The 11,536-nt window shown below is 46.1% G+C and overlaps 1 long non-coding RNA gene across 1 annotated transcript; it reads left to right on the top strand.

The window, feature by feature from the left end:
• Window positions 1–6,764: 6,764 nt before the first annotated feature.
• Window positions 6,765–9,764, top strand: LOC120655512. The gene is made up of 3 exons (XR_005667556.1): window positions 6,765–8,898; window positions 8,976–9,171; window positions 9,252–9,764. It is a non-coding gene; the product is annotated as an uncharacterized LOC120655512 (long non-coding RNA).
• Window positions 9,765–11,536: the final 1,772 nt, after the last annotated feature.

The raw sequence follows: 11,536 nt of genomic DNA on the forward strand, positions 1-11,536 counted from the left end.
ATCTGTGCTTTTTCTCCTTTTTAACAATTTTTGCTTAGCCACATGGTGCATATTAATTTTTATGTGCAACTGATTTTAGAAAATAGTTCTAATATTTTATAGTTAGTTAAATAAGAAAAATGACCGCTCGCCCTATTGGCTAGCCGGCCTCATCCCTTTTACGTTAGGCCCACCCATATGTATGTAATAATGCCCACGAATAAATTTTAGTGGTAATACAAATATTCTGTAAACCAAATATACTCAAATGTAGTCACATATGTTGCGGTCTCAACAAGAATAAGTTTTCCAATGCAAAATAATAAGATCTTTTGCGATGCAGGCAGGATTAAAGCAACACAGTTTCATCGTGGCTATATTCACAACTACTTGCAACTAATCCTTTGTTGGATGCTATAAAGCAACAACTATTGCAATGCAGGTCACGATTGAGACAACATAATTACATCGTGGCCATATGCGTAGCTACTTGCAACCAACTTGCTAGTGGTGGCAACAACGCCTACCTATGGCAACATGGAATCAATAATATCACAACTCAACATTAGTCGTGGCAATAGGAACTCGTACTTGCAACCACCTTTCTCACCATAGCATTAGTGCCTCTCTCTTGCAACAGAGCTTATGACTAACACAACACAATATTTTGGTGGCTATAAGGCCCGTATGTCGCTACCAATTATGTTGTTAGTTGCCATAAAACCTAATATTGCAACCAAATGTGTGGTGTTGTGTATGTTGGTATTTTGTAACATCACGAATAAAATCCGCAAGCGCACGGATACCACTGTAGCTTTCACCCAAGAGTATTCCAGGGTATTGTATACACTAGGGAACGTGAGTACACTACCTACGGGTTCAGGCTATCAAAGGACACACACTGGTGTAGGAGGATAGAAAAGAGAGGACTTTCTAAGATCTAGAATCTATGTTTAGAAAAAGAGATCACGTCGCCATTATACTTCGAGCTAAAGGTATCGACCGGCTTATACAAGCCGATAGTTCCAATATGTGCTCTATCCAATATCCGAACATGGAGGATTACTAAAAGGCTCGAACAGGGCTGTCACCACCTGCCAGCTACCTCTACAAACCGTGGGACTATCAGACAACTGAGTGGTATAGTCCAACCAAGACACCACATCTACGCCTTTCCCTACTAACTCTAGAGGTGTACATGGTTATCCTTTTCTATCCGGAGCTCAACTCTAGAGTCAAATGCTACTCGCTAGCATACACATCAACTAATATAAGGTAGAGATGATAACTTGCGATCTAAACTCTAGTTCTAAATAAGCAAAGAAAGTCCCGAACACTTACAACCGAATAAGCATCCGTCGAGGTACAAGCGGAGAAGAGCGCCGACAAGCCCGGCACATCCCCTGACTATCTCCCTCACTCTCGTAGAGGTACAATTTGGAGCAGAGCATCGTTGCCGGCACCCCTCCTGAGTACCTCTACTCCTAAACTCCTACTAAACACAAGCTAGAGAGGCTCTACACTTGGAGGTGAGTGATGTGTTGTGTGTTCATTCCTCTACCCCTCCCCTTGTATTTATAGGAGGGAGCCACGGGCTGAAGCACCTGGAACCGACCTAAACAACCAGCAGGGAGGCGCCACGTGTCGAGGATGAGGTGGTGGGGCCCATGGGCCAGGTCGGCCGACCAGTAGGTCGGTCGGCCTGCCAGGTGGGCCAACCGCCCCCAGCTTCATCTAGCAGGTTGTCCTGGGCCTCCTTGTCCTAGCCCAGTCAGGCTTGGCCTGTCTTGAGTGGTCTGAACTAGGTTCTTGGGTTACACTTGGTCCATTTGAGCCTGAATCGGTGCTCTGATAATTTCTGCGATTTATGTCGGGCCAAAGTGTGCTTGAAACCTGCAAAATTAGTTCAAAACCACCTGTACACATTCTCAAGCACCATATGTGGAATTTGTTAATAAATAAACCCTATGCTAGCATTTATTCCACTTTGTGGTTCCTTTTTGTGCAGGAGTTGATGGTCAGAATTGGTCGTTAGTGACCGTCAACAGCGTAAACAAGTGGTGCTAAAAGGGCCAAATCCTTGTAGTGTAAGGCGTCTATCATGCAACCGAATGTGGAGGATTACGATAGCACTAAACAGGGCTGTCACCACCTGCAGGCTAGCTCTACAAACTGTGAGAGGCACAACAATCGAATGATAAAGTCTAGCCTAACCACCACGCCTACACTATCGTTTACTAGCTCTAGTCTCGGCCAAGAACATCCGTCTCTATCAAGAGGCTTGGACTAGAGATAACTACTATATACTAGTAGACACTCAATCCAGTAAACAGCATGAAACTACTAACATGAACTTGAAAGACAAATACAGACTGTGAACTTACAGATTTATAAGCATCTGTCGAGGAACAAGTGGAGAAGAGTGCCGACAGGTACGGCACTTCCCCCGGCTTCTCCTCACTCTCTTCCTATTTCTCCTTGACCTCCTAGGCTGGCTAAGCTCCTAGGAAGAACTCCAAGCTCCAAGTGAAGGATGAGAGGAGGGGTGTGAGATGTGTGTGTCCATATTCTAGCCCCCCTCTCACATTTATAGGGAGGAGCTGTGGGGTCATCAACTGGCGTTTGCAGTAGGGGAGGCACTCCAAACCGACTTAAGGAACCTTCTTGGAAGCTGCACGCAAAGGCTAGAGTTCGGTGATGGGACCCACTGGTCGGCCGACCGGGGTGGTCGGCTGATTGGTGGGCCCCACCCTGGCCACCGCCTTTGGCCAGGAAACTTCCAGGTGGGTCCCATTGACCTTGGCATGTGCCTAAGCCTCTGTAATGTCGATTATATTGCTCTAGTGGGCCCTTTGATCCATGTGATGATGAGCTGCCACTTAGCTTCATTTTTAGCTCAATTTCACCTTCATACAATTTCAAACTAGCATCTTGAAAGTATCGTGGCCCAAGAAGGGGGGGATGAATTGGGACTTTTTAAATTTCTACCGAGTCCTTAACCTACTTCTAGTGGTGCCCAAGCCTATAGTTCAAAGACCTAAAGTCTAGAGCACACTAACATGAGAAATCTAAGTAGGCAAGCACACTAACAAAACTATTTTCCTAAGAAGATCACACTAAGATGCAAAGGCTAGCCCAAATGAAGCAAACTATCAAGTGCAAGTCCTAGTCTCAACAAACAAGCAAAGAGCAAGAACTGAAAAACAACTAAGTAAATTGCTTGAAAGTAAATGAGAATGGACAAGAGAACACCGGATTTTTTTTCCGTGGTATCGAGGAGTTAACGCTCCCCCTAGTCCACGTTGGAGCACCCACAAAGGGTATCGCTCTCTTGCATCACGAAGAGCAAGTATCCACTAAGAATACCCCTTCTCCATCTCTGGAATGGCGGGCTTCAAACCGTGTACAACTTCTTCTTCTTGGGGCTCCCACAACCTCCAAGAGCTCACCAAGAGCCTCCGATCACCAAGACCGGCTAGGTGTCGTCAAACACCAAGAGTAACAAGCTATAAGCCTTCACTTGACCGACACTCAGTTGGCCCTAAGGTTCTAGCACACTTGCACTCTTCCAATGGATTGAATTCTTGTTGAATTGCTTGATCTCAAGTTGTGGATGTGTTCTCTCAGCTCATGGAGTGGCCTCAGGTCTACAAGGGTTCAAAAGGCAGTGAAGAGACCCGAGGTACCTCCTTAAATAGGTTAGAGATCACCAAGTGGCCGTTGCAAACTTTCTGAAAAAGCTGATCAGGTCGGATAATCCGACATAGCTGGGTCGGATCATCCGAACCCACTTGGTTTTCCAGTTTAGCCGTTACAGTTTAAACCAATGCTGATGTAATCACTCCGACGTGTTCATCCGATTTGTGTCTGATCAAGGCGTCGGATGATCCGGCTCAACTAAATATTTGAATTGCATCCAACATTCATAGATCATTCACCCGGACAATTACTCCGACTCTATAAGAAGCCCACGTCGGATCATCCTAATCAACAGGGTGAAAAACCAACTGAAAAAACAAGCTCTCTGCAGAATCACCCGATCAATTGTCCGAAGCTCTCATTTGACCACGTTGGATAATCCGAAGCAACTAGCAATTTTCAGACCCTGAAAACATGCTCTCTGAGTAATGCTAGACTCAAAATCCGACAAGCATTAAATAGGGTCGGATAATCCGGGTTCTTTGAAGTGTTTATCTGACTTGACAGCTTCGGATAATCCGAACCCACTGGATTCTCTGTTTTCAGCTTTTCTGACTTGGAGTTGATTTGAGTGACGATCTTTTCTGCTTCCAAGTATTTTTCTGAGTTTCCTTGGTTGTCTAGAGTTGATCTTGAGCAAATGTGCATGAAATCTAAGGCCAACTCTTGAATGGTCAAGCTACTCACTTAGAACCCCCCTTAATAGTACGGCCATGAACTAAAAACTATAAAACCTATACTAAATCAAGTGTCCATCTCCTTGTGACACTTGAGTCTAGAAAGATCCTTAGCCTGGTGAATTTGAGTCCATGACTTTGAATGTTGATTTTGAGGGGTCTCCTTTCATTTGCGACTTTAACAGTTAAACAATGATCGCTACAAAACACACGTTATTCACAAACATCGTCACTAATCACCGAAACTTACCATGTAGCATCTACGGGCCTAGATGCTTTCACATCTGTGGAATTTGTTAGTTTTTAATCCTATGCTAGAATTTATTCCTTCTTTATGCATGGTTTTCATGCCCGAGTTGACGGTCAAAATGGGTCGAATTAGACCGTCAACACCGGGATGGCGATGCCACCACCGCCGGCCTTGCCGCCCCCACGACCACCACCACCGTCCGGCCGACCTACCGTCGCTGGCCCTCCTTCTAAGGCCGGCGGTGAGCAGCAGCCCCCCAGCAACTCCAAACCCAAACACAAACCCTAACCTCGCTGGAGTTGCTCGCCGGAGTTGGAGAAAAAGGTGTAGATAGGGAAGAAGGAAATTTGAGTGAGGAGAGTCACCAAATTACTTGGGTGAGGTTTACATAGGTGTTGTACCATCACGTCTACCTAGGGATACCCTTAGGTAGAGAGATGATTGTGGGGGATCGCCGAGATCAAGAACATGATGGTATAAGCAACACAAGGATTAGACAAGTTTGGGCTGCAAGTACCGCGTAATACCTTACGTTCTGTGTGGTTTGTATTGCCTGGGGTGCATAGAAAGGAAGTCTCTATGCGCTAGGGATTTGGCTAATGTCTAGATGAATGGAAGGGGTCCCTGCTCGCCCTTATAATGTCTAGGAGATAAACCCTAAGTCTGTTTATCTCTTAGAGCTTATCCCGACTAGTTTCCATCTAATTCGATTGGTACAAGATACGGGTGGATACATGCTATACACAATACCTCCTACCCTATATCTCACACACGACCGTGCCACATGAGATATCCTATGGTCCCGGGTCTGACAAGCCCCCGAGCTCTTCATAGCCGAGTAGTCGCAGATCTTCGAGTACTACTAAGCCGTCGAGTAGTTCCTAGAACTCCATGTGGATCACATCTTTCGAGTACTTTATGAGCTATGATGAGGCTACGAGGTGCTCCTGCTCGAGTGGTCTTGAAATCTTCAGAAGACTTCAAACATGGGGTGCGGCGAGTAGTCGCACTCCATATGGAGTAGCCCCCGAGCCTTAGATTGAATCGAAGAATTAGGCTGAGGGTCACTTCAGTCTTTTGCTTTCCCTTAAAAGGATTAAAAAGTAAATCATTTATGACACATATCCCGCAGCCCCCGCAACTTGACTCTAAATCCCATGATTTGGAATTAAGGATCTAAGTTCGTGACTTTTATCTTGCTTCAGTGGCATGAACAAGTAAGTTGAATCTGGTACCTAAATGACCTTTTATTTCGTAAATACTCCCTAAAAAAGTGATTCAGATAAGTACACCACATCGACCAGACCTGAAAACACCTCCTCGAAGTAAGATAGCGGTTGTTTGTAGTGCTCTTTTGTAGTCACGTGTCAATTACTATCTTTCGGGAATCTGCCCATATGTGCCCGTGACTTTTGTGTCGGTAGTGTCACGGGCTGTGTTCTACTAGTCTTTCAGCCTCTATAAATAGATCGTTGTGGTTCTTTGGGCGATATTCTTCCAAGGAGAGCATGGCTGTAGATTGGTGTTCCTCTCTAAGTCGCTCTCGTCCTCCAAATACAAGTAGTTTCCTTCCAACAGCTAATGCTAGAAGACTACCCGCGAGCAGCAAGGATAGTTTTCTTTACCTAGACCTTCATTCGTGCAGTTCCCCTCATTGCCATCCTGGGCGTCTTATACCTGTAGGGACAAGGGTGGAAGAAACTTTAAGGAGCTCAGTGGTCTGGTTGTGTCATACTCTTGGGTATTCTAGGATGGAAGTTCCCAAGAAATGACATGTCCGATAAAGGGACTGGATCTTATTGCAACATATTCAGGGAGAAGGGAAAAACTCCTTTGCAAGATGCAAGAAGAGGACTTGCAAGGCTCTTACTGTAATCTGCCTCCTTGCGCTTGAAACCTTTTCTCCCTAGATATGAGTATACTTATTCCCAATCTAGGAATAACAAGCTTTAAAGCTTTGTAATGGCTAATAGTCGGTGTACTCTATGTAATTTACCCTGGTTTTCAGGATCGAGTTGTTGTATACCCTAATATTGTAGGTCTCCTCTTTCGGAATGTAATCCCAAAAAAATGATTTTGAATTGATTTCTAGTGCATTGATAGCCCCCAAGCCCCTTACCCTTTTTCCAAAGTTTGGAAATAAGGTTTGCGAGTATCGTGGCGTATTTTGGTAACGGTTTAAGGATGGGGTTCCCGAAATTTGTGACCTAATCAGCATCCAAGTAGGGGTCCGGCCTTTCGGGATTCCCTATATTTACGGCATTGCCACTAGCGAAACTTATAAATCTCAATCTAGTGACTCTTGGTCTTTTGTCTTGGCCGCTGTCGCTTTCTTCCGCCGCCGCCTTCTTGCCTTCCTGATCCGGTCTGTGAAATCGCGAGCTTCTTTCGCATCTGCAGCCCCTGAGCATCAGAGACTCTCAAGAAGGTCAAGATGGAGAAGCCCACAGACTCCAGCAAGGGGGAGAAAAGGAAACACGAGAGGTAGTCAGCAGAGAATACGCCATGCATGGCCACAAAGTAAGTGCTCTTCCGAAGATTTGGAAATCATGGAACAAAGATTATTTTTGCGGTTAGAGGAGGAATGCCCCTGGCGGAGCGCCGAGGGCGAGGATTTTCCAGCCCCCAAAGATTCTGAGGTCATTTTGTTTGCCTCTTTTCTTGAGTACGGGCATTCAATGCCTGTGAGTAGTTTTATGGAGGGGATTCTTTATTACTATAAGATCCAACTCCATAAATTTACTTCGCAGTCTGTGCCACACATATCTGTGTTTGTGCACCTCTGCGGGGCTTTCCTTGGTATTGAGCCTCATTTCGAGTTCTTCCGCACCCTGTACAAACTCGTGACTTTCCCCTTTTCTGAGAGGATGGGTAGAGTGGGGTGCGCTCATTTGGAACTTCAAGAGAAAGTAGTTGGGAAGTACCTAGTTTGGCCCATGATTGCGTTGAGCCCCCGATGGCCCAACGACTGGTTTTATATTAGAAATCCTTCCACTGGTCTTCCTCGATTTAGCGCTGACCCAGCTGAGTGGTTGAGGGGCTGGTATATTGGATCCATTACTGAGCGTCCTGTGCAAGTTTCTGAATCGTAGGAGCGCACTGTCTGCTTCCGAAAGATGGGTGTGACGGCTGCTTCCGTTGTTCTAAACTATACACAACGCTAGATTCAGCCACTGCAGAGGCATGTGCATTTTGGTTTCCAGGACCGAGGGACTGAAGATGTTGATCGGTTATCTGCAAAGTCGATTGACCGTGAAGCTGGGCTCAGGGTCTTCCAAAGCATATTTCTAGATCAGCTCACTGTTCCTTACGTGCCCACAGTTTTTTAGGCTTCTAATCCTCATGCGGGGGTAAGATTGCTTTCACCTCACGACTACTTTTTGTATGATTGATTGTTTCATTCAGGTAACTCTTTATTCTTATACTTGTTCCCCATAGGCCGATGTGAGTGTGTTCAAGAGTGATCCCCTGCTTCCTGGCTCTCTGGGCAAGAAGGGCCAGAATGATTTTCACGATTACCCGCTTGGCGAAGTGAACTGTCTGAGTACTTTGGGCCGTACTTCAGTCCCGGCATCAACAGATGCTGCTACTACAAGGCCAGTCGCCCCTACTACCAGCTCTGGGTTGTCGTGGAGGGGGTTGAAAGTTCCCAAGATACTAGTCGTGAAGAGGGCAAGTATGTGAGTATCTTACTCGCTTGGTCTTGTAGTTAGTCATTATGACCTTGCTTTTTCTAACCTTTTGGCTGCTTTGTAGAGGTGCTACCAACTTGAACTTGCCGGCGCGGCGAGCGAGAGGTTCCACGTCGACTACTTCTATGGGAGGTCGGGCGGACGACTCGGCTACTGCGTCATCCGGGATGGTTATTGGAGCGAAAGCTCGGACTGCTGTTCCTTCTCCTGGTCCAACCGATTCAGGTCAGGAGGAGGCGATAGATGAAGTGAATGCGCTGGGGATGGGGCCTTCCACCGATCCAGTCTTAGGTGTGGCTGGATCGGACTCTATTGAGGTAGAGGCCATGGACTCGTTCCATTATCCACCCTCTGGTTTTCCAAAAGCACCGGACTTGTGGACAGAGGATGTGGACCTCGAAGCCCCCAAGGTGGTTGCTCCCGGAGGTGCCTGCTGCCGGCGAAGCCGATTGCGAAGCCGGCAGGAAATGAAGCTCCAGGGGTAGTCCCTCTGGAGATGTCTAATGAGGTACCAGATGGACTCATTAATGACGATCTTCTAGAGGAATGCCTCTTGAAGGAGATGCAGAACTCGCTGGAGTGAATTTATAACCATCATAAGGTAATGTTTCTTTGAGGTGTTTAATTCTTTTGCGTCAAAGCTTGTCCTGATGACCAGCTCATGCTATTTTCACGCAGAAACTAGCTCGGAGGTCTCAGATTAAGTCGTCCGCTCTAGCTATCAAGTCGGAGCGACTCCAACAGTTTCTAGTTCTCAAGCGGGAGTTCGAGGAGAAGGACGATCTGATTGCTGCACTCGCGAAGCAGTTGGCTGCCAGTCACGAGAGCGTGACTGGTTCCACCAGCCGCCATGATGAAGTTGCTCAGCTGAAGAGTAAGCACCCTTTCCTCTGTCTTTTTGCTTGATTCTTGCGTAGACTTGTTTGTCTAATATCTTGATATTTTGATTCATAGGGGAGAGAAATTAGGCCCTTCAAGATTGTGCACAACTCTGTGGTTTTAATGCCAATCTTGAAGGGTATAAGAAGACTGTGGAGTAGCAGCTGGAGCAGGCTAACCAGAAGATCGCTGACCAACTCCAGACCATCCAGAAGCTTAACCGGAACAAAGATCGTAGGGACAAAATTTTTGACCTGGAGGAGGGCGCCGTTGTCACACCCGGTTTTAAGGACAAAATCAAATGCATAGCTATATGTATGCCAGGATCAAGTTTCGTACATATAGAGACATTATAAGTAAATAATCAGTAACAGTATCATGAAAAAGAGAATTAAAACAATTATAGACTACCCGAGTTATACAGCTTATCCTGTAAACGAAGGCTTCAAACTACACAAGCAATTGACTAGGGGTTGCGTACGCCTAGAACACGGCATCATCTTCGAAAGACTTCATAGCAACTTTCTCTTCTTAGCAGCAATGAGCAAGGGTGAGTACACTTATGGTTGGTACTCAGCAAGGTATTGGCATTTCTTAGCGTTGCCACTAGGAGGGGTTAGTTCCTAGCAACGCCGCCAGAAATGCTAGTGTTGGTATGTCTTAACGTTTACAGAAAGATCCGCAAGCGCACGGATATACCGTTGTAGCATTTCACCCGGAAGTATTCAGGGTATCGTTATTTATATTTTCCCAAGGGATGGCTAGGTTGTGTAAAGTTTATTTACTAGTTCCATAACCATGACACGTATGAAGTAAGATGCAGACCACTGATTATACAGAGGTAAGTGATAAATAAAGAATAATTAGGGGTAATGTGACACATACAGAATAGCCAACTCTCATGAATAAAGAATAAACAAGCAATCCTAAGGTTAGTGGGAGCATAGACAAAGATTCCTAGTATACTATTCATATTAGCAGATAAGTTATGTTAGTCACTTAGAGCTGCAGGTGCCGGGAAATTAGGGACATCGGGGAGAATGATCCGCATTGGAGAACATCTAGTCCCGTTTCATCGTTGCATGAACTCCTACACGATACCCGAACGTCGGGGAGTACGCTAACCGAGAAGCAGCTTCCCGGCGGACCGACAGGGCTGTCACCACCTGCGGTCTACCCCAGTCACACCGTGGAGCACCATCATATCCGAAGGATCCCGCATACCCGGGTACCATGCCCGCATATGAGGTCACTACCCTAGCACCCCCGGGTTCCCCACCCTTCGGATGGACAGGTAAGATGCTAAGACAAGCCCGAAAGCACAACGAACCGATATCCTTATCCAGATCATCTGGTCTAAGCAAGCAACTAGTATAACGTGATAAAAGCACAGATCAAGGCTAAGCAAGCTACGAACATAGCGAGATAGCCAAGAACGAACTCAATATGAATAGCATAATGAAAGTCGGAATACAAAGCCATACCAGAGGCCGAGGATTGCTCGCCGACCCCGAGGACGACTGGATTCACTAAAAGATGAAGTACTAGCCTAGCTTCACTACCCTAAGGAGTACAAGTCACAAATGAGAGTGAGAGAGAGGCCTTCAAGTGGTGTGTGTGGTGAGAGTCGTGGGAGGCCCCTTTTATAGCTTGAGAGGTCTGTCCCACCATCTCCTTGTATGGAAACATGCCAAACCGCCATTGGGAGGATAAGATCAGGCTTCCCGCCAAAACCTAGCCTGTTTGGCTTACAGGTGGGGTCGGCCGAACCCCCCTGCCGCCTCTGGCCACCGTCCTTCTATGGTACACTGCCTGGTGGGTCCTGATATCAGATGGTCGATGCCGGGGCTTGGTTGGTCGGTTTGGTCTGGTTTGTGGGCCTCCTTTGCTTGTGTTACGTAGGACACGTTCGTCTGTGACTTCTGTCTGTGTATTCGTCGTGTTTTATTCTTATTCCGGACTTGTGCTCCTGAAATCATAAATCTTCGAAAACAACTGTGGAGCTAGGTTAGTGATACAAATATGCGAGTAAGAGGTAATAGTTGACGGTCATATTTGGCACTTAACAACCATCAACACAAGGCTATAAGAAATAACTAGAATTTGATTTCAATCCATCTTTAAGTTTATTAATCATGTGAGGGTCCAAGCCGCTTATAACCATGAGCATGACTGATATATCAGTTTTACACTCTGCAGAGGCTGAACACTTTCACCATAACACGTAAACCTTCTGAAGGACTTTGAACCCAACCACGCTGTGCTAGCTAGGCACAATACCACACTACCGAGATGTGATCACATAGAGACGCTACGAGGCCTTTACAAAGATTCCCTAACAAGTGACAACCCGCTAAGAT

Source organism: Panicum virgatum, chromosome 1N, assembly GCF_016808335.1.
Source record: "Panicum virgatum strain AP13 chromosome 1N, P.virgatum_v5, whole genome shotgun sequence".
Taxonomy (NCBI): domain Eukaryota; kingdom Viridiplantae; phylum Streptophyta; class Magnoliopsida; order Poales; family Poaceae; genus Panicum; species Panicum virgatum.